General features: G+C 34.9%; 1 protein-coding gene across 6 annotated transcripts in view; it reads right to left on the reverse strand.

Moving 5' to 3' along the window:
- The window catches only part of LOC145509795 (uncharacterized), a 1,222,357-nt gene that overhangs the window by 201,623 nt on the left and 997,612 nt on the right, over positions 1-23,122 (reverse strand). The window contains exon 10 of one of the 6 annotated variants that reach the window (XR_014056465.1): positions 18,767-18,864. The exons of the other annotated variants lie outside the window; for them this stretch is intronic. The gene's annotated coding sequence lies outside the window, so the exon portion shown is untranslated. The remainder of the gene's footprint in view (positions 1-18,766; positions 18,865-23,122) is intronic. 6 annotated transcript variants of the gene reach the window in all.

Here is a 23,122-nt window from a genome sequence, read left to right on the forward strand (position 1 = left end):
TATAGGAAATAATTGGTGAACAGAGATAGACTGGATGGTTTCAATTGTGGCTAAGTATAAATCTGTTATTGTATTAGAGCCAAAGATTATTTACCAATGTTGTATTGATACAAATAATGCGATGCTTGTGGATATAGAGCTAGTGATTTTAAGATTAATTATTACATTTCTGAAATTTATTAAATATGAAATAAAACAGGTGAACCCTACCTCTACATTTTCCAGAGTAATAAGCATAGATGAAATTAAGTCATTTATAATTGAATGATAATACAGATCTATTATTTATATAGACTTAATGGGGCATTATATTGGCTTTCATTCTCTGAGATACAAGACTCTTAAGGACTGCTTCAGTGATGAAATATTTAACCAAAAGATCTTTGGGGGAAATGAGGACATTTTAATATCATAAAGAAAAAATTCTATAAGCTATGCAAAACTTACTTGAGGGTGGGACTGCTTTATGTTTATCAACTAAATAAGTACATTTTCAGAGATTATTATTATTGCTATTTAGCTAAAAATAATATTTTGTTGTAAAATTAAGTCCATGGGGTCACAAAGAGTTGGACATGACTGAGCAACTCAACTGAACTGAATGATTAAAATTAAAAAATTTTGTGTTGCAAGTTACTTCTAATAAAACTTGAGTTGATTGCTTTTATTGAAACTGTAAAATTATTGGTGAAATTAGAGATATCTGAAGGAATACCTCAATTAGTAGCCACCATTTGGGCATTTTTAGTTTTTCCAATCATTTTTCAACAAAGATTTCAAATACACAGAAATACTGAAAGAATGGTGCAGTGAACACACATATATTGACTTCATAGATTCTATAATTAATAATCTGCTATATTTGCTTTATCACATATCTATCTATCTTTGCAATTATCTATATGTATATCTATGTGTGTGTTTAGTCAGTGAGTCATGTCCAAGTCTTTTGAGACCCCTTTGTCCAGGGGATTCTCCAGGCAAGAACAGTGGAGTGGGTTGTCATTTCCTTCTCAAGGGGATCTTCCTGACCCAAGCAGGGATTGAACCACAGTCTCCTTCATTGGCAGGTGGATTCTTTACCACTGAGCCACTAGGAAAACCTACATCTATCTTTATTTTGATGCATTTCAAAATAACTCGCAGAAATCAAGTTGGACACATGTACACTTTGCTTCTAAATGCTTTAGCATGCATAACATCAACCAGAGTTCAGTAACTGTATGTGAATTTTTTTGGGGGGGAGGTAACTTTACATACCATGAAATATACAAATCTAAAGTATACCATTCAGTGAGTTATTGGGAGTATGTCTATTTTTGATTCACACAACTATTCAACACACATTAAGGAAAATACATATTGAGTGTAGTTTTTTCAGAGAATCGGGACTATAAACAGATGAACAACAATTTCTCATATAGAAAAGACTATCACAATGTAAAAATGTCTTTAAAATGGACCTCTGGGAATGTAATTATTTGTTTATCCAATTTTACAAATAACTTTCAATTCAAAATATAAGACACATATTTTTAAGTGGCGACAAAAGTAATCTTAACAAACAATCTAATTGTATTACTTCAGCCTTTTCCTTATTCAGCTGATATAACACAGAAAGCACGATTTGACACATCATATACATGAAGCTCTATGTTATGCAAAATGCACAAAGAAAAGGCCACATATATTGATTTGCAGTATACATGTGTCAAATGCTATTACTTGACATTATACAGCTACACTCTGAGACATTGTGAGTGTGTGTGTGTGCACATGCGTGTGCACAGTCATAGTCTCAAGGAAATGAGAGTTAGAGCATGTATAAAGTTTTATAAATACTCAGTGTGATCAAATAATAATAATAGAGAGAAGACATCCCAGAAAATCATCCACATAATATATCATTGTTTAATAACCACCACAGCCATAACACTTTGAGCATTTATTTTCATGTTGAAGCTAAAATTGCTGTAATTTTTTTCCTTGTAATTTATTTCCCTGGAAAAGTTTAACGCAAAGGAGCATCTGCTCTACAGTCCTTGTCTCTATTGACCACTCTTTCCCATCATATTACAATTGGGTCCACAAAACTCAGGATCACCAACAATCTGGCCAATGGTCACAAGTGAATTATTGACTTAGAAATTCTCTCCCCTGATAGACCAGTATTTAGAATAAATCTAGTTAAAATTAACACATATCATAATATATCCCCAGGCTTTTATAAGGATATCATGTTCTTCTTAAGATATTTAAGTAATGTCATTCACATAAATTTACTTGGAGATGTACTATTTCCAATTCCATATAAATCTACAACACAGACACATGTAGCTTAACCTTGAATGTCTCCTCCAAAGTTAAAAATAAGAGCAGCGATCATCTTAACATTTATGAGATACTGACTATGTGCTTAGTAAAGGATAGTGCATATTAAACTAGAAGACTAGAGTACTAAGGTTTTAGCTTTTAAGTTTTATGTGAAACCTGTGTAGCCTCAGCAAAATCACTTCATTCCTCTGAGCCTCATTAATTTCACTTGTAAGAAAAACATGGTAATTGGCCAAAAGAAGTTTCCGGCTCTTTCCAACTCTGAGGTTCTCATAGTCTAAGAATAATCTGTACAGGCAGACTTTCTTTGATCCTTTTTCTCTTTGGTAATTGTAATAGATTATAATGCCGTCTGGGGCAAGACATTAAGTTTGCAATTGCATTTTTTTTTACCTAATCAGTAGGTATTTAAAATGGCTCATGTTCCAGACTTAGTGCTAAGCACATCTTTGTATTGGTTTGAAGTGGTTCAAGCAGACATATTGAAGAGAACTGATATAAAATGGTGATTCCACAAAGAACATTTAAATGAAGCAATTATAAGGTATATTCATTTAAGAAATATTTTGCCAAGTAGCTTTTCTTTTCATATTGTCTCACTGGCTGACCAACTATTAATCAAGTTCTCCATCTCTCAGTATGGTAAAAGTCAAATGAATTTTGTCATCAGCTGAGCCATCTGTCTCCTCATACTGTTCTGCTCTTTTTCTTTTTGAAACTCTTTAACTGAAAGTAGAAATGGAAGAGGAAGGAGAGGTAATCAGCGACTATAACAGCATTTCATATGCTTTGATTATTTTTTAATACTTAGGTAGTATGAGGTATAAATAGCACTTCATATACGTTTGCTGCTATATATTCAAGGTCCAATGAATTTTTCTGGGAAAAATTAGATACTGCCCTGCAGTACAGATGCAATAAAATGTGTCTGCTCTAAGCAGAGCACAGTGGTGCTAGGCCCTGCATACTAAGAGATGTGAATTCTCTTAACCAAAGCAAAAACAAGTCTCACATCTGTGTCTCTAGTGTTTATCTGTTCTGGAAGGATAGAGTGCCTGGGGCTCTCACATCAAGAGGGTTAAGGTTTCCTTTATAAAGTGTTGACAATAATTCTTACCATTCTCTTGGCCATCTATCACAAAACAACTACTTATTTCTCTTGGCTTTATTGGGAACCTATCTGCCTGAACTTAGATGTTTGAAATGAGAGCAAAAGATAGAGAGCAGAGCCAAGGAAAGGAGTCAGAAATGCGCTCCCCAATGCAAGTCCCCTGAACCAACCTCCCATGACCATGGGAAGCCCTACGGCAGTGCTCTTGGCTAAAAGCCACCTCGCTCTTAGGTGCATCCTGTGTGGACAGTTCTATTTATCTCAGAGGGCAGCCTGTCTCTTAACTGGGCAGCACCAACTGTCAGGAAACTGAAAGGGTGGAAGTGTTACCCTCTGTAGTCTGGCCCTATGCTGCCTTGGACAAGTCTACCTTGATTTCTGTTTGCTGACTTACAGCAAGTTGAAGAGAGGAAACCGTTCTCCAAGGCAGTCTCTCTTTACTTCAGGCAAATCAACAGTTCCTTTAGTGGGTCCATATGCTTTCCTGTCGCCTCAACCCTCTTGTTACTCTTCTTTGGGCATTCTAAGACTTCTCCAGGAATAACTATATTTAGGAACCCTGTCAGCTGCCTTACAAATGGATCACTCTTTTTAATGAGATAGATTTTACTACATCAAGCATTGAATTGAGGAAAAATAAAAGCTTTCCACTTCTATTTTGCATCGTTGAGTTGTTGAAATTTTACAATAAATATACAACTATTTTGTGACAACGAAATAATTTAAACAAGCAACAACAACAACAACAAAAACCAGGGCCCTAGGTTCCTTCCTACAAAAAAGATAAAGAAGATTCTTGGCATGAAAATTCTCTTCCATCTTATCTGATTCAGTGGTCATTTATGAAGTGCAGATAGATTTATTATGGCATCTTCATGATTGATAGGGACAAATCTTGCTATATATGAGGGATTTAGGTTCAGAGGCTATCGGTTTTTACACTGTATTTTATACGTTTTCCAGAAAATATGCTGAGGAGTCATTCCTCTGTTTATTTTTTTTAAAAAGCCCAAACACATTTTCAGGTAGAGAGACCTCAAACTATTTGGCATTAGACACATGCAAGAATATTCCATCCTGTTCTATCAAAAACAGCATAAACTTATCTTTGAACCTCTGAAGCATCCTAAAGTTTCAAAGCCATACCATGCCAGAAATAGAATCCTTGAAGATGGCCATTGGTAGATAGTCTGCCTCTCAAAATAGAGCTGTGTCTTATTCAGCTTCGGGTTTTGGGGGGTCCTTCCTAGTGCCTGACCCATGAGAGGTGCTGGAGCCTAAAAACAACCTTGAGGTCAAGTAGCCTGTTATTAGTTTAGGGACAGTAGCTAGTGGCTGCTGCTGCTTTGCTTTTCTGCCTTTGGAATAAAACAGCACAGTTCTCTTGAGTATTACAGAGCATGGCTGGAAAAGGACATCAGTATTTCTAGATATCTTTTTCTTAGTATTTAATTACAAAATGGAGAACAAATAATAGCTGCTTGCTCTATATAACACACATAGCGAAGGAACAGCTACCCCTGCTACTATGAACCCATTTTTCAGACAGAAAAGACCTCAGAAATGTCTCTGAAATTCCTTCCTGGTTTAGGAGGAACCTATTTACAACATAGGAGAGGGGAAGTTAGGAATTGCTACCATTTAATTAGCTCTCCAGCGGCTCAGATGCAGTTGGATTGATCTGCATCTACCTGGAGTGGTACATGTGTCAAATGGGTAGAATTTAAACTTTTGCTTAGAGTAGGCAGTGACTTTCCTAACAGTTTCAATGTCCAGGCAATCTTTCTGAACTATCCCTGGAGTGAAGGCTTGTTGTTGGCATACCTAAAAGATATGGAAGTTGAAGTCTATGTTCTTGTCAGAATTTCAATTCACATCTATTTTTAAACACTGCAGGCCAAGAGAAATAAGGCAATATGTGTGTGTGCACATATAATTATTACATAACTAGAATCTATTCAAATGTTTCTTTAAGAGTTTCATGATCTAAAATTGCAGGAAAGCCAGTGTTTTATCAATTTATGAGGAGCCATGATGATGTCAATATATTATCTAAGGGTTGGAAAAAAGCAAAAATAAATGAGGTTATAATCTATACTCCACTTCAATTTTATAAGAATTAAGGATTTAGAAAGAGTTGCATATCATGGTAATGGTAGTGGTGTAAACCACTAAGCTGTGTCCAATTCTTGAGACAACATAGACTGTTGCCTGCCAGGCTCTTCTGTCCCCAGGATTTCCCAGGCAAGAATACTAGAGTAGGTTACCATTTCCTGCTCCAGGGAATCTTCCCAACCTAGGGATCGAACATCTCCTGGCTTAGCAGGCAGAGTGTTTATCACTAATTCACCAGGAAGCCCGGTGTTATATATCATAGAAATAGAAAATTGTAATGTGTTGATAAAACACATATTGAGTGTCTACTGTGTGAGATAGTAAAAATATTTAATAGCTTTTTTATTACCTAAGATTGAAATATCACCTGCTTTACTTTTCACTGCTGTCTATGTGATGGCTCATGCACTCTTGTAATACGTCACAATAGATTTTTCATTGAAATCATAATAATGTTCATTTTGTTAAACCATACTCTGTGAAGGCTCTGCATTCATTATACAAATTTTTTATACTTAATATCTTTCAATGTGCCTATAATATATTAGGTATTAAATAAATGTGTTTTGAATGAATAAACCCAGAAATGAATAGTCCCTTTAAAAGTAGCCCATATAATTCTACAAGAGACCTAGAGAACTAGACTAAGTTTAAATGTCTGTCACCAACATGAATAAACCAGATCCACCGTGACTAACAATTATTTTAGGAAGATTCTTTAATGCATGATCTGATACTTAATATAAAATCAATTCCTTTATATTATTTTAGTTTCTTTAGTATTTTCTTATTATTACTATTATTTTATATCATATTGCTATTATTTTATATTTTAGTCTTTTATTATTGTAGTCTCTTTTTATCCAGAGTCACATTTCCTAAGTTGTTATTCATAAACAACTCCTATTAAAGCATTACATGAATTCACATTAAATCCTTCCTCCCATATTTTCTTGGATTTTTTTAAGTGAATTTCTAGGAGTTGGTAACTGAAACACATAACAAGGTACACAATTACATCATTTTTAACTAAGAAATAGCTGCCATAGCCAAATTAGTCTAACAACTGCTTGAAGAAAGAAAAAACAAGAGTAGCAGGCACTTACTGAGGATCATCACCTTATTTTTAATTGAAGGATCATTGCTTTCCAGTATTGTGTTGGTTTCCACTGAACATCAACATCAAAATGAATCAGTCATAGGACCATCTCTTAATAGCACAAAATAAGAAAATCCAAAAGTAGAAAATCACAAGGATTCTAATAGTCCTGAAGCCTACCCAGTATGTATATTTGAGGATTATACAGTCATCAGAAGCTGAAAGTCTGGGAAGCTAAATAGAACTTAATTAATACTTCTAGGCAAGTATGACAAATTAGAACCCAAAGCCTGATAATGGGAGAACTCAGTTGGTTGGAAATAAAAAAACAACATTCTAGTAGTTACGACAAAATGAATACATGTTGCATCTCAGGTATTCAAATTACCTAGCTCCTGAACTGGAATTGAGATTATGAAGGATTGCTATTGTAACTACATGTTTAGAGAATCTTGTTTTCATCTTATTTGTGCAATGTTGTTCTATAAAATGTCAGTGACACAATAAAAAATACCTTAAGAGAAAACAGTACAACGGACCAAGAAAATCAATGCACAATATAAACATAAACATGTGAAATATAGATAATATGATTATTGGATATTAATGTAAAAATAATTATGGTCATTCTTTTCTAGGTAATAAAAGACATAGTTGAAAGAGGAGGGCTTTAGATTCCTGGTGAAATGGAGTAAACACACACCTCTCTATCTTCCATTGAATTCACAAAAGAAACCTGATAGATGCATAGCAGTTACTTGAGAACTCTGAAAATTCAACATGAACAAGTAGATTAAGAAAGGATATCAGAATTCTATGTCCCATCAAACCACTGGTAAGTTCACCACTTTCCCCTCTGATATACCCTGGTCTGAAATCAACACAACCTGAAAACTGGAAATGAGCACTACAATGCAGACAGCAAGCAATCCCAAAGAAAACTACTAGTTTGACTCATGGATCAAAAATAAAGAATTCTGAAACCTCAGAGAGGATGGGAATCCTCACTTTCATTTGCTCTTTTTTCCCTAGTTTCTTATAACTTTAGCCCTAGGAGATCTTTCGATAAACATGGTAGCAGCAGCAAAAGTAACTGAGAAGAAAAAAATTCAGTAGTCAAAATTCTGAAGGATTGGGACTTTTGACACAGATCAAGAAACCATAAAGTGTAAGTTATACAAATTAAATATATATCTGTGAATATATGTGAATATATACACATATTTATCAAAAGAAAGAACACAAATGATAAGTTTAAAAAACTTTAAATACCTCTATTTAAAAATGAGTGAGCGGTCAAAAGGAAATACTCAAAGTGAAGGATGAAGAGGCAAGTAAGTGTAAAAATTATGGAAGAGAAAGTCAGAGAAAATTGTAAAGTCTATTAGCATATGACTGGAATCTCAGTGAGAAGAGAAAGAATGTTAGAAGAACCAATATTTGTAGAGATGATACCTAAGAGTTTAAAAACTGATGAAAGCAATCAAAAATCATATTTAAAAATTCTACAAAATATAAGAGGGGGAATACAAAGAAAACCATATCCCAGTAAATTACAACTGGTCAATATCAAACACATTCACACTTTTAAAATAAGTATCTTTACAAAAGTTTTCACAAAAATCTTCACAAAATTTTAAGAGGAAACCTTAGAAGCCATGAAAACAAAAGAGACATTTTTCAGAAGGAAACATTATATATATTTATGCAGATATATACTTTCATATATATATATATGAAATATATATATATATATGAAATATATATATATATACATATATATATTATATATATATATCAAATATATATATATTTCATATATATACTTTCATATCAGAATACATATGTTAGACTGTATATTGATATGCATTATATATTATACTGATATGAGTATTCTCATCAGAAATAATGAAAGCCAGATGACAGTTATCTAAGTCTGAGAAATTCTGGTGTACAGGATATTTATTAAGGATAAACACCGTGGAAGGAAAGGAAGGCAGAAGGAATGGGCAAAGGGAGAAATAAAACTGTGATGTCATTCTGACATGCCTCAGCCAACCTCTCTGGACCTTCAGAGAGTACATGGTCCATCTGAATTGTCCTGCCATATAACTGAAACTTTCTAACCCACCCCTGCTTCCAATTTCAATCATCCATGGGATGCAGGCTGCTATAAAAGAACATGCCCTTGGTGAAGCAGATCTCAGTAGCTGAGATAAACTCTGATGTTTCAGACAGTTAGAGGCTGTCTGCTGGCAACTGAGGCAAGTCCTCCCTTGAGGCTATTCATAGCATCAAGACTTCTTAAGAGTAAATCACTTTCTCTCCTCATATTCAATTTTTCATATATATGAACATATATATGTAAATATGATGGGAACAACTCCAAGATTTGTGTTGTTTGTCCTGTGTCAGGTTCTTATCCTTAGAGCTAAGGGCTATGCTACTAGCAAAATTGAATTGGAAGCCTCTGAAACTACCACCCAGGTCATTATAGTAAGAATATTGTTATACTCAGAGGTGGAAAGAAAAGCTTAGTTCACTCATCCAAGGATTGGAAAGATGTAGTACTGATGACGCCCATCATATTTAACTTACCAATGTGACCTGTGTACATTCAAGTGGAGATGACAAAATCGCAAACTCACTTAATTGCTGGGTTCAGTTTTAGCTGCCACGCTAGATATATCAGGGGCCTAAAGACACAAATATTAAGACAGTGGAAAAGGTTCTGTGGTGGAGGCAATGTGTATGGATATATTGAAAAATATTTGAAGATCTTTGTATGTTCTGTAAATGCCAACCAAAGTGCCAACCAAAGACCACAGAACAGGCACTAATCAACCAAGTAGACAGAGTGACTCAGCCAGTTTGTCTCAATTGACCTCAGTAAACAGTGTTATCAATGCTGTCCTGATAGCCACTTTGAATACATGACCAGAAACAAAGATGAAGGCCACGAATGGGCCCAAACAGCAAAGGTTCCTAGTTGCCAAAACTGGTGTAGCTACTGCTATCATGGAATAATATCCAAAGTGCCAACAATAGAGACTGATAGTTAAACTCCAATATAGTACCATTCCTTGAGGATACCAACTGGGGCCACTTGGTAACAAGGTGATTACACGGGGTTCTTTCCATTCTGGAAAATTTTTCTAAGCAACAAAAATACACATTGTGGACAAGGAATTGCCTTTCCTGTCTGTAGGGCCTCAGTTAGCATCACTATCTGAGGAAATATGGGGTACTGGATCTAACAGTATGTGGTGTCACATAAAGTCACTTAAGAATTGAAAGTGAAAGTGAAAGTCACTCAGTCATGTCTGACACTTTGCGACCCCATGGACTGTATCCATGGAATTCTCCAGGCCAGAATACTGGAGTGGGTAGCCTTTCCCTTTTCCAGGGGATCTTCCCAACCCAGGGATCGAAATCAGGTCTCTCACCTTGCAGGCAGATTCTTTACCAGCAGAGTCACAAGGGAAGCCCAAGAATAGTGGAGTGGGTGGCCTAGCCCTTCTCCAGAGGATCTTCCTGACCCAGGAATCGAACCGGGGTCTCCTGCATTGCAGGCGGATTCTTTATCAACTGATCCATGAGGGAAGCCCCACTTAAGAATGGGTTTTTATTTTAAATGTGTGGGAGTGGGCCCATAATCATTGTATCTACTAGTAATATTACATACCATAGCACCCAAAAGATATTGCACTAGATTATCCTACTCTTCACAGTCAAAGCACTAGCTTGGAGACAACAGTTTATGAAGATGGGCTACCATTTTACAGAATGAAGAATACACATAAAATCAAAGACTTTTAGATGGTATTATATCCGCACAGAAAGAACCTAAGAGAACCTAAGGGGCAGAGGCATGAGTGGTCTTACTTAGCATCACTCAGTGGCCCAGTAGGAGAATCTGTGTTTCCATTTCTAAAAAGTCTGTTTTTTGTATGGCTTAGAGGTCCAGGTACCCACAGGGGCACACTGTTGCCAGAATCATAGCAAGAATCTCAGTAAACTATTAAGTTGTAGCAGCTGGCATGGCACTTTGGTATTTTTGCACTCTGAAACCAGCATGCCAAAAAAAATGTAACCAAACTGTCAGGACTACTTGCTTTTACTTTTCATGAGGTGTACATGCTGGTAAAAATTAAAAACTTAAAATCATGGAGAGATATGTTGTGCTTACAAATTGGATAGCTCAGTATTTTTAAAACATCATTTATCCCCAAATTGCTTTATAGAATTCAATTTCACTTATAACCCAGCAGTTTCTTTCTTGTTACCAACTTCTGATTCTAAAATCTATATACATAAACAAAAGATTTAGAGTTGTGAAAATTATTTTAAAACAGAAAAAAAGTGTTGGAGGATTTATACTACTTAATTTAAAATTTTATTCTGGAACTACATGTAAGGAAACATATAAATATTAATGGAAGAGAATAAAGAGTCTACAAACAAGCCCACATTTATATAATCAATTGTTTTTCTGATAAATGACCAAGATAAATACAGAAAGAACCATCCTTTCAACTGAAAATTAAATAAACTGAACATAGGCATATTTAAAGATTTCAGTAATTCCAGTCTTAGATATTATTTATATATATATACATACACACACATATATATGTGTGTGCATATATACACACACATATAAAAAACAAATGCACATGTAGGTATCATCATATATATATACATATGCTGCTGCTGCTGCTGCTGCTAAGTCGCTTCAGTTGTGTCCGACTCTGTGCGACCCCATAGATGGAAGCCCACCAGGCTCCCCCATCCCTGGGATTCTCCAGGCAAGAACACTGGAGTGGGATGCCATGTCCTTCTCCAATGCATGAAAGTGAAAAGTGAAAGTGAACTCTCTCAGTCATGTCCGACTCTTAGCGACCCCATGGACGGAAAATCCTCCGTCCATGGGATTTTCCAGGCAAGAGTACTGGAGTGGGGTGCCATTGCCTTCTCCATATATATATATATATATATATATATATATATATATATGTAAATGTATATATATAAATGTTCAGAGAAAAATTGAAACAGAATTGTCAGTAATTGAAAATGACAAAAATGTTTATCAGCAGGAGAATGGATAGTTCTGACATATTTGTACACTGAAAAAAATATGTTGATTTCTGGTTTCCAATCTGGCATTTAAGGAGCTTAATGTTGTTGCTACTTTATCCTAACAACAGGGTAAAAAACCGATGTGAAGCCGATAAAATTTAACAACTCTTCTTATACCTGTAAGAGAAACGAGGTCACCTGGCAAACCACTGGCCCCCAAATTAAAGAGACAGGTACAACAATATGGAGAATCACAACAGAAATCTACAAGCAAGAATTCCACAGGAATAAATGCAGGATAGGAAAACCTAAAGTGTGACTGAAGGATTGCTGGAGGAATAGTATGGCTAAATCTCAGAGATAAAATCCCAGAGGGACTCAGTCATAGGGGATACCCAAACATTTTGTGAGTTTACTTCCAGGAGCTTGACTGGGCTCTCTCAATAGGTATCAAAGAAAAAGTTCTCATGCTTCCAGCAGGAAAAGAGAAAAGGGACCATTTTGAAATACACCTGAGCACTGTGTCCTTAACAAGATCTGACTTAAAGAGAAACTAACCAGAGCCTACATCTGCTAGGGCTTTATCAATGCCAAACAGAACTGGAAGAAGGAAAATCCCAACTCTAACCAGAATATCCAAGAACTGTGGTATAACTATAAAAGGTATATCATGTATGTAACGGCAGTTCTAGAAAGAGAAGAATAAGAAGGAACAACAACAACAAAACTATTGAAAAAAATAATGCCTGAGAATTTTCTCCAAATTAATGGCTAATACTAAAACAAAGATCAGGGAATGTCGGTGAACACCAAGGAAAATGTCAAAAATATTGCATCTAATGTATTCAAACTACAAGAAAATCAAAGATAGAGAAAAAAATCCTGAAAGAAGCCAGAGCAGGTGGAGAACTTACACATACTGGAGGAAAGATAAGAATTATATCTATTTCTCCAAAACCACACAAGTAAGAAGAGAGTGAAGTGAAATGAAATAAACTGTTGAGAGGGAGGAAAAAATAAAAACAGCAAACTACAATTTTGTACTCTGCAAAATTCTCTTTCAAAAATGAAGAAGAATTAATTTCTCAGGTAAAACATAAGAGAATTTGTTGCCAGTAGACCTGAATTGCAAAAAAATGTTTTGAAAAGTTATTGAGAGGAGGAAAATAAAATAAGTAAACAGCTAGGATCTTTATAAAGACAGGAAGAGTATAAAAGAAGTAAAATAGAATTTGAAAAGTGTTTTCTTATTTTTAAATTATCTCAAAGATAACAGTTAAATCAAAATAATAGCAACAATACCCCAGTAAAAATTACTAAAATTTTTTAAAAATTAAAAAAAAAAAAGATTCAAGGACATGATTTGGAGAGGATACACTTAATATAAAAAGTAATAGCAAAAATATATTTGATAATGTAAGCTTATATATAAGCCTTTAAATATGCTTTGGTATGTTTATATATAAATACAACAAATGACAGAAATGATACAAGAGATTGGATGGAAGAGTTAGAATTATCTTGTCATCATAACTTACTAAAATTACCTGTGAAGTGATATAGAGTAAAATGAAGGTGGATTTCAATTAGCGGTAAATATATATTTCAAACCACTGAAAAAGAATTTTTAAAATGCATAATCTACATGCTAAGAGAGGAGAGAAAATGAAATCATATAAAATCCTCAATTAAAATCACAAATGGAGAAAAAGAGTGGGAGACCAAAATAGTAACAAAGAGCAAGGACAACAAATAGAAAACAATAAAAAATATGGTTAATATTAATCCATCTCAATAAAATAATCTCTCTGAACATCAATGGTCTAACTAACTAAAAGACGGAGAGTTAGAATAGATCAAAATACAATATCCAAGTATACACTATCTAGAAGAAGCCCATTTTAAATGTAAAGCTACATATAGATTAAAAGTAAATAAAGATATACCATGCCAGCATTAATCAAAAGCAAGAAAATGCAAGAGTAAGCTCTAGTAAGTTCAGAAAGAGTACATTTTAAAGAAAGTTATCACAGATAATGAATGACATTACATAATGATAAAAGGGGCAAATTCTCCAGGAATACGTACAATCCTTAACATGTGTGCACCTTACAACAAAGAGTCAAACTCTGTGAGGCAAAAACTAATAGAATTGTAAGAAAACATTGATGAGTCAATTCAATACCACTCTATCATAAATGGACTTATCTAGTAGGCAGTAAATTAGTAAAGACATAGTTGGACTCAACAATACCACCAATCACCTGGACAAAAAGGACACTGATAAACTACTTCCAGCATTACCAAATACATATTTATCCAAAGCTCAGGTGGAATATTCACCAAGACAGGCCACACATTCGGGCCATAAGACACAACAAAGAATAGCAATCATACAATGTCTGCTCTCAGACCACAATCTAGTCTGAGACTGTGAATTAAACTAGGCATCAATAACAGAAAGATAGATGCAAAATTCTAAAATGCATAGATTAAACAATGCATTTCTAAGTAACTCATAAGTCAAAGAAGAAATCTCAAGAGAAATTTTAAAATGCTTTGAACTAAATGATAAAAAACACAACTTATTGAAATGTCTCATAAGCAGGAAAGCAATACTTGGATGGAAATTTTTAGCACTGAGAGTATATACTAGAATGTAAGAAGATCCAAAGTCAAAAATCTAAGCTCACCTTAGGAAACTAGACAAAGAAGAGCTAATTAAATCCAAAGTAGGTAAAATAAAATAAGTAATCAAAAGTAGAGTAGAAATCAACGAATCAAAAACAGGAAATTAACAGAGAAAATCAGCAAAACCCAAAATGGGTGTTTTGGAAAAAAAAAAAAATTGATGAAAACCTCTAAGCAGACTAACTAGGAAAACACAAGAGAGGATACAAATTCTGATACAATAGTATCAGAAATGAAAGAGGGGCAATCTCTAACAGATTCTATGAATGGTTAAAAGGATAGTTGAGGAATACTATTAACAACTGTATGTGCACAGATTTAATAATTTAGACGAAATGGTCCAATTTTCTGAAGGACACAATCTGCTGAAACTCACAAGAAACATACAAGCTAAATAGGCCTATATCTATGAAATAAATGGAATCATTAATGAATAGCATTTCAAAACAGAAAGCACCAAACCCATACAGATTCACTGGCGAATTATACCAAACATTTAAGGAAGCATTTATACCAATTATTTATAGTCTCTTTTGGAAGTTAGAAGAGGGCATACTTTCTACTGCATTCTGTGAGGACAGTATCATCCAAAAACCCAAACCAAACACATTGCAAGTAAATGACATTTCCTCCAAAGATGAAATTAATATGGCAAACAGCCATATGAAAAGACACTCCACATCCTATAACATGTACCATACAATCTAGCAATCATGTTCTTTAGATTTATCTAGAGGAGCTGAAACTGATGTCCACACAAAAATTTGCATGTTTAAAAGTGGATGTTTACAACTGCTTTTATCATTAACTGCCGAAAGTTGGAAGCAACCAAGATGTTTTTCAGTAGGTGAATGGATAAATAAACTGTAGTTCACCTAGAAAAGTGAATACTTTTCAGTTATAATTAGAAATGAGATACCAAGTCATGAAAATACATAGAGGAAACTTAAATGTGTATGATTAAGTGAAAGAAGATAATCTTAAAAGGCTACATACTGTATGATTCCACCTTTATGACACTCCGAAAGGCAAATATGTGCAATCAGTGAAAAGCTGAGTGACAGCCTGTGGTTAGGAAGGCAGGAGGTGATGACAAACTGAAATGACAATGAAGCAATCACAGTTCAGGCAAACAAAAATGCCGTTGGATGTCCATTTAGTTTCTGGTCTCAAAACTGTCTCTGCACCACTGAAACTTGAAGCTTCTTTGAACTGGACCAGATCCAAGGATACTACCAGCCCTATTCAGAATAACACCTGCCAGCTCCAACGTTATGGCTTCAAGGACTACCCCTGTAATTGTGGAACCATTTCAGAATCCAGTCAATACTTACTGAACACCCTTGCTTCTTGCAAGTTTCAATCATAATTCTTGGCAAATAGCTCATGTAACTAACTGTAACCTTGCTGTTTTTGCCTTTACAGGCCTCTCCCATTTCATAGTTCAATAGATTACAATTCAAGTGCTTCTTGAATCTGTGCCTCCCAGGCTGCTGTCCTAACAAACCCCAAATAAACATCCTTTTGTTTCCATCAGACCCCCCTGATAGCGCAGTTGGTAAAGAAGCCACCTGCAATGCAGGAGACCCCGGTTGTTTCTTGGGTTGGGAAGATCCCCTGGAGAAGGGGCAGGTGACCCATTCCAGTATTCTTGGGCTTCCCTTGTGGCTTAGTTGGTAAAGAATCCACCTGCAGTGCTGGAGACCTGGGTTCGATCTCTGGGTTAAGGAAGATCCCCTAGAGAAGGGAAAGGCTACCCACTTCAGTATTCTGGCCTGGAGAATTCCATGGACAGTCCATGGGGTGGCAAAGAGTTGGACACGACTGAGCGACTTTCATTTTCCATTTCTGAAATTTTGGTTAACCCAGGTATAAAGACAGGTAGAACACTGGGAACTTATTTTTAAGTTTTTAAGTGTAGGATGATTGCTTTACAATGTTGTTTTGGTTTCTGCTGTACAACAATGTGAATGAGTTATAGGTACACATATATCCACTCCCTTTTCTGCCTCCCTCCCACCACCACCCCCATCCTGCCACTCTCGGTCACTACAAACTGACCTGAGCCCCCTCTGCTATACAGCAGCTTCCCACCAGCTAGCTATTTACACGTGGGGTGTCTCTATGTCAATGCTACTCTCTCATTTGGTCCCACACTCTCCTTCCTCCACTGTGTCCACAAGTATATTCTCTACATCTGCATCTCTATTTCTGCCCTGCAAATAGTTTGATCAGTACCATTTTTCCAGATTCCATATGTGTGTGTGTGTGTGTGTGTGTGTGTGTGTGTGTTACCGTACGATAATTGTTTTTCTCTTTCTGACTTACCTCACTCTGTATGACAGACTCTACTTCCATCCACCTCACTGCAACTGACTCAATTTTGTTCCTTTTTATGGATAATATTCCACTGTATATATGTACCACAACATTATCGATTCATCTGATGATGGAAATCTAGGTTGCTTCCACGTTCTGACTATTGTAAATAGCTCTTGCAATGAACACTGGGGTACATGTGCTTTTTTGAATTATGGTTTTCTTAGGGTATATGGCCAGTAGTGGGATTGCTGGGTCATATGGTAGTTCTATTTCTGTTTTTTCTTAAGGAATCTCCATACTGTTCTCCATAGTGGCTGTATAAATTTAAACTATCACCATTTTTTAAGACATTGAAACTACTCTCTATGATGCTACAAGTATGAATACAAGCCATTATACCTTTCTCCAAAGCCAAAGAATTTACAACACCTAGAGGGAACCCTAATGCATACTATGGACCTTGGATGATTACGATTTGTCAGTGTATGTTCACCAATTGGAATAATTACACCACTCTGGTGGAAGATGTCAATAATGGGAAAGACTATGCATGTGTGGAGGCAGAGGGTATATGAGAAATCTCTTTCTCTCAATTTTGCTGTGTAACCAAAACATGTTCTAAAAAGTCTCTCTCTCTCTCTCTCTCTCTCTCTCTCTATATATATATATATATATATATATATATATATATGTACATATACGTATATCATTGAGAATTAACTATTTTTATAGGCATCAATGTGGATGAATCACAAACATGATAATGAGTGAAAAAAAAGCCATATAAGTTTCAAAATCACCAAACTAATCAAATTATCATTAAAATCACAATATGGTAAATTTGGAGAAGGAAATGGCAACCCACTCCAGTATTCTTGCCTGGAGAATCTCATGGAAAGGAGCCTGGTGTGTTACAGTCCATGGGGTCACAAAGACTCAGACACAACTGAAGTGACTTAGCACAGCACATGGTAAACTTTGGTGGGAGTTGCAATATTTTTATAATACAAAGAGTTTTCTGGAGACTGTCTGTGCTCTATTTCTTTGCCTGGGTGATGGTTTAATGCTTGCATTCACTTTGTAAGTATTTATCAGTATACACACTAACAACTTATGTACTTTTATAGGCACATTACAATTTGTTTAACATGATAAATATTTTTATCTTTCATTGAGCTTAGGAGATTTAGAAATAATTTAATTTCAAAAAGAATTGTATCTCTATTTCTCCTTTCAATAGAATTCCACCACTATCTTTCTTGATTATTTTTACTTTCAAATTTGTGGAGGACTACTCATATTAGCTTTCTTTTCAATATTCCACTGCACTAAAATGGCAACTGAACCCTAGAGCTGTATCGATAATGAGTAGCTGAGGGTTAATTTCTCTGTTTGGATCTTGATATTATTTTTAAAAAGGTATTTAAAGAATGTATGGTAAAAAAAAGGTAGATAAGAATTTTTCTTTTTCAATTTTCTCATTTTATCCCAGGGTATATTTTAGAAAACACAACTGTCTCTGACACTAAAGAAATCAATATAATTTGCATGCATGACTTTTAAAAATCATGAAATTGATCAAGAAAATAAAGAATGTGGTTATTTAATATTACAAATAAGGCTTGCAAATTTTGGGGTTATAATGAATTCAAAGAGAAAAAAATAAGAATTACTCAGCCATTAAAAAAAAATACATTTGAATCGGTTCTACTGAGATGGATGAAACTGGAGCCCATTATACAGAGTGAAGTAAGCCAGAAAGAAAAACAACAATACAGTATACTAATGCATATATATGGAATTTGAAAGACGGTAACGGTAACCCTATATGCAAGACAGAATAAGAGACACAGATGCATAGAACAATTTTGTGGACTCTGAGGGAGAAGGTGAGGGTGGGACGTTCTGGGGGAATAGCATTGAAACATGTATATTATCATATGTGAAAAAAAAAAAAAAAGAATTAATGGAAAATGCAGTCTAAATTGAAGTAAGTGGAATCATTTAAATACCTGGTTGTAGGGTGTAGATAGTTCATAGTGATTACAAGCAGACTTGGAAATGCTGGAGTAAATATCACAATCTAGTAGGCTGGAGTAAATATCACAGTCTAGTAGGTAAAAAAGAAAACAGGCTAAAAAATTGTTTGATAACAGAAATAAAAAGTGAAAATCATATATTTTGGTCCTTTGGTCTCACCTATATTGAAATAAAGGACCAAAATATTAACACTAGAATAATATGCAAAAGAACAAGAAATTCTCCAAGGAAAAATATAACCAAGTTTATTCAGTTTTAAGAAGTACAATTTTTGTGTTTTCAGAAATGAATTTGAATGCTAAACTTACTATTACAAAGAAACTTAAAGGAAAGGAAAAATTCATGATGAACTTATTTACAACCTACATATGTATAGGTTGTATATATATGTAAATGTATACATATATATATATATAAACTTTGAAAAGAGTTTGATAATACTGATTCCCCAGAGGGCTGAACAATTTAAGCCAAATGGTCAAGGTTTGCAATCAACCCTCTGGAGAGAAACAATCAATAGCCCAGCTTCTACCTGTAAAACTGTAACTTCAATTAACATGATTCTGTTCACAGAAAGGAATGGATAAGAACAAACACTTCATTTAACAGCGTGGGTTTTGTTTACATCTAAGCTGACAACAAGTGTGTAACTAAGATAATATTTATAATTCCTTTTTAATTTCCATCACTGATGAACAATTCCCTAGGTTCTTCTTCCCTCCAGAAAATAATTGACTAGTGAGCGATTATCTTTTTTCCTAACAATTCACATTTTGGGTTCCAGTTTGCTAGTAAGATATGTACCATTCTTACCAACCTGTAAAGAGGCTTTCAGGGGTATCAAGTATTAAATTTCAGGTATACTTCTATCTTTCCAAAGCAAAATATTAATGTTAGAGATTATATTTCTTAGAAAATCTCAACAAATATCTTTTATATTTTACATGAGGCACAATTTGCATATGTAGGGACATTTATCATAAAGACATCCCTGTGTTATATTTCAATACATTTAAAATTAATTACTGGAGCTTAAATAAATATTTACATTCTGCCTTAAAAATCTTGATGTGATTTTTTCTGACTTATATTCTTGGAAATTATTCTTTTGCTTGTTTCAGTCTTGCAGAAAGATTTCCTTAAGTCCTCAAGTATTCTTGTATGTGTCTGATAGGAGTTTTGAGAAAAGATTGTTAATAGTTTTATCTCTGCCACATATGAATTCCTAGTAACTTCAAAGGAAGCCAGTTTACTATGGAAGAGATAAGTATGCAGAGGGAGCAGAAATCAGCCCCTCAGAACTCAGATAAATGGTAACTTTTCAAGTTAATTCTGAACCACAAAAGCTAGTTAAGTCGTGGCATATCAAATACAGAGGAGAAGAAAATCTGCATCACATATATACTTTTTCTTCCTAGCTACAACTGCTACATCTGCTAGAAATTGCCATTATAGCACCTTAGAGAGGATTTATTCAACAACAGTACTAATCTCCATGGAAATTTAATAAAAGAGTCTATCTTATCTTTGTTGTCAGGTAGCCTTCTTACTCGGCCTCTAGGTCCTTTCAAACTGACACTTTTTAGCTCATTCTTAACTATGCAAAAAACCCACAATCTATTGAATACCTACTTAGTAGTAGGGCAGTGAGCAGCACTTGAAGAGTCCTAAAGCAACATTAGCTGAATGGTAATCGAATAAACAAATGAATGAACAAAGAGAAAGCTTTTTACTTTGAGAGTGCTAATGACAAGACAAAGATCAATCAGCCAGAAATCTAATCTGCAGAGTTTATAGTCTGGCAGACTGGATGTGAACACCCATGGCTGATTCATGTCAATGTACAGCAAAAACCACTTCAATATTGGAAAGTAATTAGCCTCCAATTAAAACAAATAAATTTAAAAAACAGATTTGCTCTAGATAGAAACCTTGGGAAGTTCAGAGAAGAGAGAGCTTACTTCGAGTTCTGAGGTTCAAAGAAGACTTCATGGAAGGTACGGAATTTAAGATTAGCTTTGCTGTTGACAAGATTCAGGCTATGTGGAAAGAGAATAAATAGAATGTGGTGCAATGAGAAGACCATGAACAAAATCAGGGAAGTCAGGAAGAATAGAAAAGAAATTCCAAATAAATGATTCAGTTTGGTCAGAGCACAGGTTGGCCATGAGAATCAAGAGAAATAAAATAAAGGTAAATATTTATCCACAAATACATAAGATTATGTCTTACACATTATACTGAAGGGTGGAATTTTCTTATGTAATCAACAGAGAACACTCAAAATTTGAGGGTTGAGGACAGATGGAGACTGACAAAAAAGAAGCTTCTAGTGCTATGAGGTTTATATTTTAAGTAAGGGGTATTTGAATGTTGTAACATCTAATTGTGAAATACAAAATTTGTTAAGGCAACTCCCAATTTACTGCCATTTCCTAGCAAGAGGCAAGATGAAGAAAGAAGAATGGAAAAAAAAAAATCTAAAAGTCAAGTGATCAGGACTCTGACTTAATCTCAGTTCTGGGACACTGAATAAGTGAACAGAATCACTCTGGACCTCAAAACAGAACTTATAAATTAGGGGATTAAGCACTAACCCCCCTTTTTTTCAATAACAGATGCAATTTTCAAAATTCTATCATTATTTAAAACATCTTCTTGCTTTGACTCTGACGTTTGTCAAAAGTTACTGTAGAAATTCTGAGACAGATTGTGAAATATACCAAGGTTAACTAGGAACTTTAGGATACTTATTTTTACATTCTATTTAGTTCATATTGATGAAGTTTTAAACAATGTATCTTATATCTCTACTTACAATCAGATAATCTTAAACAATACCCTAAGCATTGAATGGCTGATATTTTAAAATGCTGTTTAAAATAAAATTTTATACAAGTATATGTTAATATACATATATACATTTTATGCCTTCACATACATTCATTTATGCAAATATAGTTTGTTTATAGTATTGGAAGAATGTTACAGTGGACTTTTGCTCTATGGACTTTTTCTGACAAAAAATAAAACTAACAAAAAATAAATACACACATACATATAACTGATCCTTGAAGAGTTGTTCAATAAATAAATTGGAAAAAAATGTGAAAATATGAAAAAACTCAGACTAAGAACATCATGAATGTATAAACTATATGTAAGCAAATAAGAGTCTTCTCATGCAGATATAAGGCGACTGATGCTAAAAATAAAATCAATGATGTGTTAGTTTTCTCACTGGTTTACATTTTTGTTTTCAAATAATTATATTACTATATAACATGTCTCTCTCTTGTAATTGGAGAAAATGCCCATCAGCTTATACCAAAGAGGAAGAGGTGTAAAAAACGCAATATTGTTTCCAATACTGTATATGAATACGATTGTAATCAGTCAGTTCAGTCGCTGAGTTGTGCCCAACTCTTTGAGATCCCATGGACTGCAGCAGGCCAGGCTTCCCTGTCCATCACCAACTCCTGGGGTTTACTCAAACTCATGTGCCTCAAGTCAGTGAAGCCATCCAGTCATCTCACATTCTGTCGTCCTCTTCTCCGTCTGCTTTCAATCATTCCCACCATGAAGGTCTTTTCAAATGAATCAGTTCTTCACATCAGGTGGCCAAAGTATTGGAGTTTCAGCTTCAGCATCAGTCCTTCCAATGAATATTTCAGAACTGATTTCATTTAGGATGGACTGGTTTGATCTCCTTGCAGTCCAAGCAACTCTCAAGAGTCTTCTCCAATGCCACAGTTCAAAAGCATCAATTCTTCAGCACTCAGCTTGCTTTATAGTCCAATTCTCCCATCCATATATGGCTACTGCAAAAACGATAGCCTTGACCAGAAAGATCTCTGTCAGCAAAGTAATGTCTCTGCTTTTTAATGTGCTGTCTAGGTTGGTCATAGCTTTTCTTCCAAGGAGCAAGCATCTTTAAACTCATATCTGTAAGCACCATCTGCAGTGATTTTGGAGCCTCAAAAAATAAAGTCTCTCACTGTTTCCATTGTTTCCTCATCTATTTGCCATGAAGGATGGGACCAGATGCCATGATCTTATTTTCTGAATGTTGAGTTTTAGGCCAGCTTTTTCACGCTCCTCTTTTACTTTCATCAAGAGTTCGTTAGTTCTTCATTTTCTGCCATAAGGGTGGTATCATCTGCATATATGAGTTTATTGATATTTCTCCCAGCAGTCTTGATTCCAGCTTATACTTCATCCAGCCTGGCATTTCACATGATGTACTCTGCATATAAGTTAAATAAGCAGGGTGACAACATACAGCCTTGACATACTCCTTTCCCAATTTGGAACCAGTCTGTTGTTCC

The sequence above is a fragment of the Giraffa tippelskirchi genome, chromosome 6 (assembly GCF_054371585.1).
Source record: "Giraffa tippelskirchi isolate mGirTip1 chromosome 6, T2T-mGirTip1v1.2.pri, whole genome shotgun sequence".
In the NCBI taxonomy this organism is placed as follows: Eukaryota; Metazoa; Chordata; class Mammalia; order Artiodactyla; family Giraffidae; genus Giraffa; species Giraffa tippelskirchi.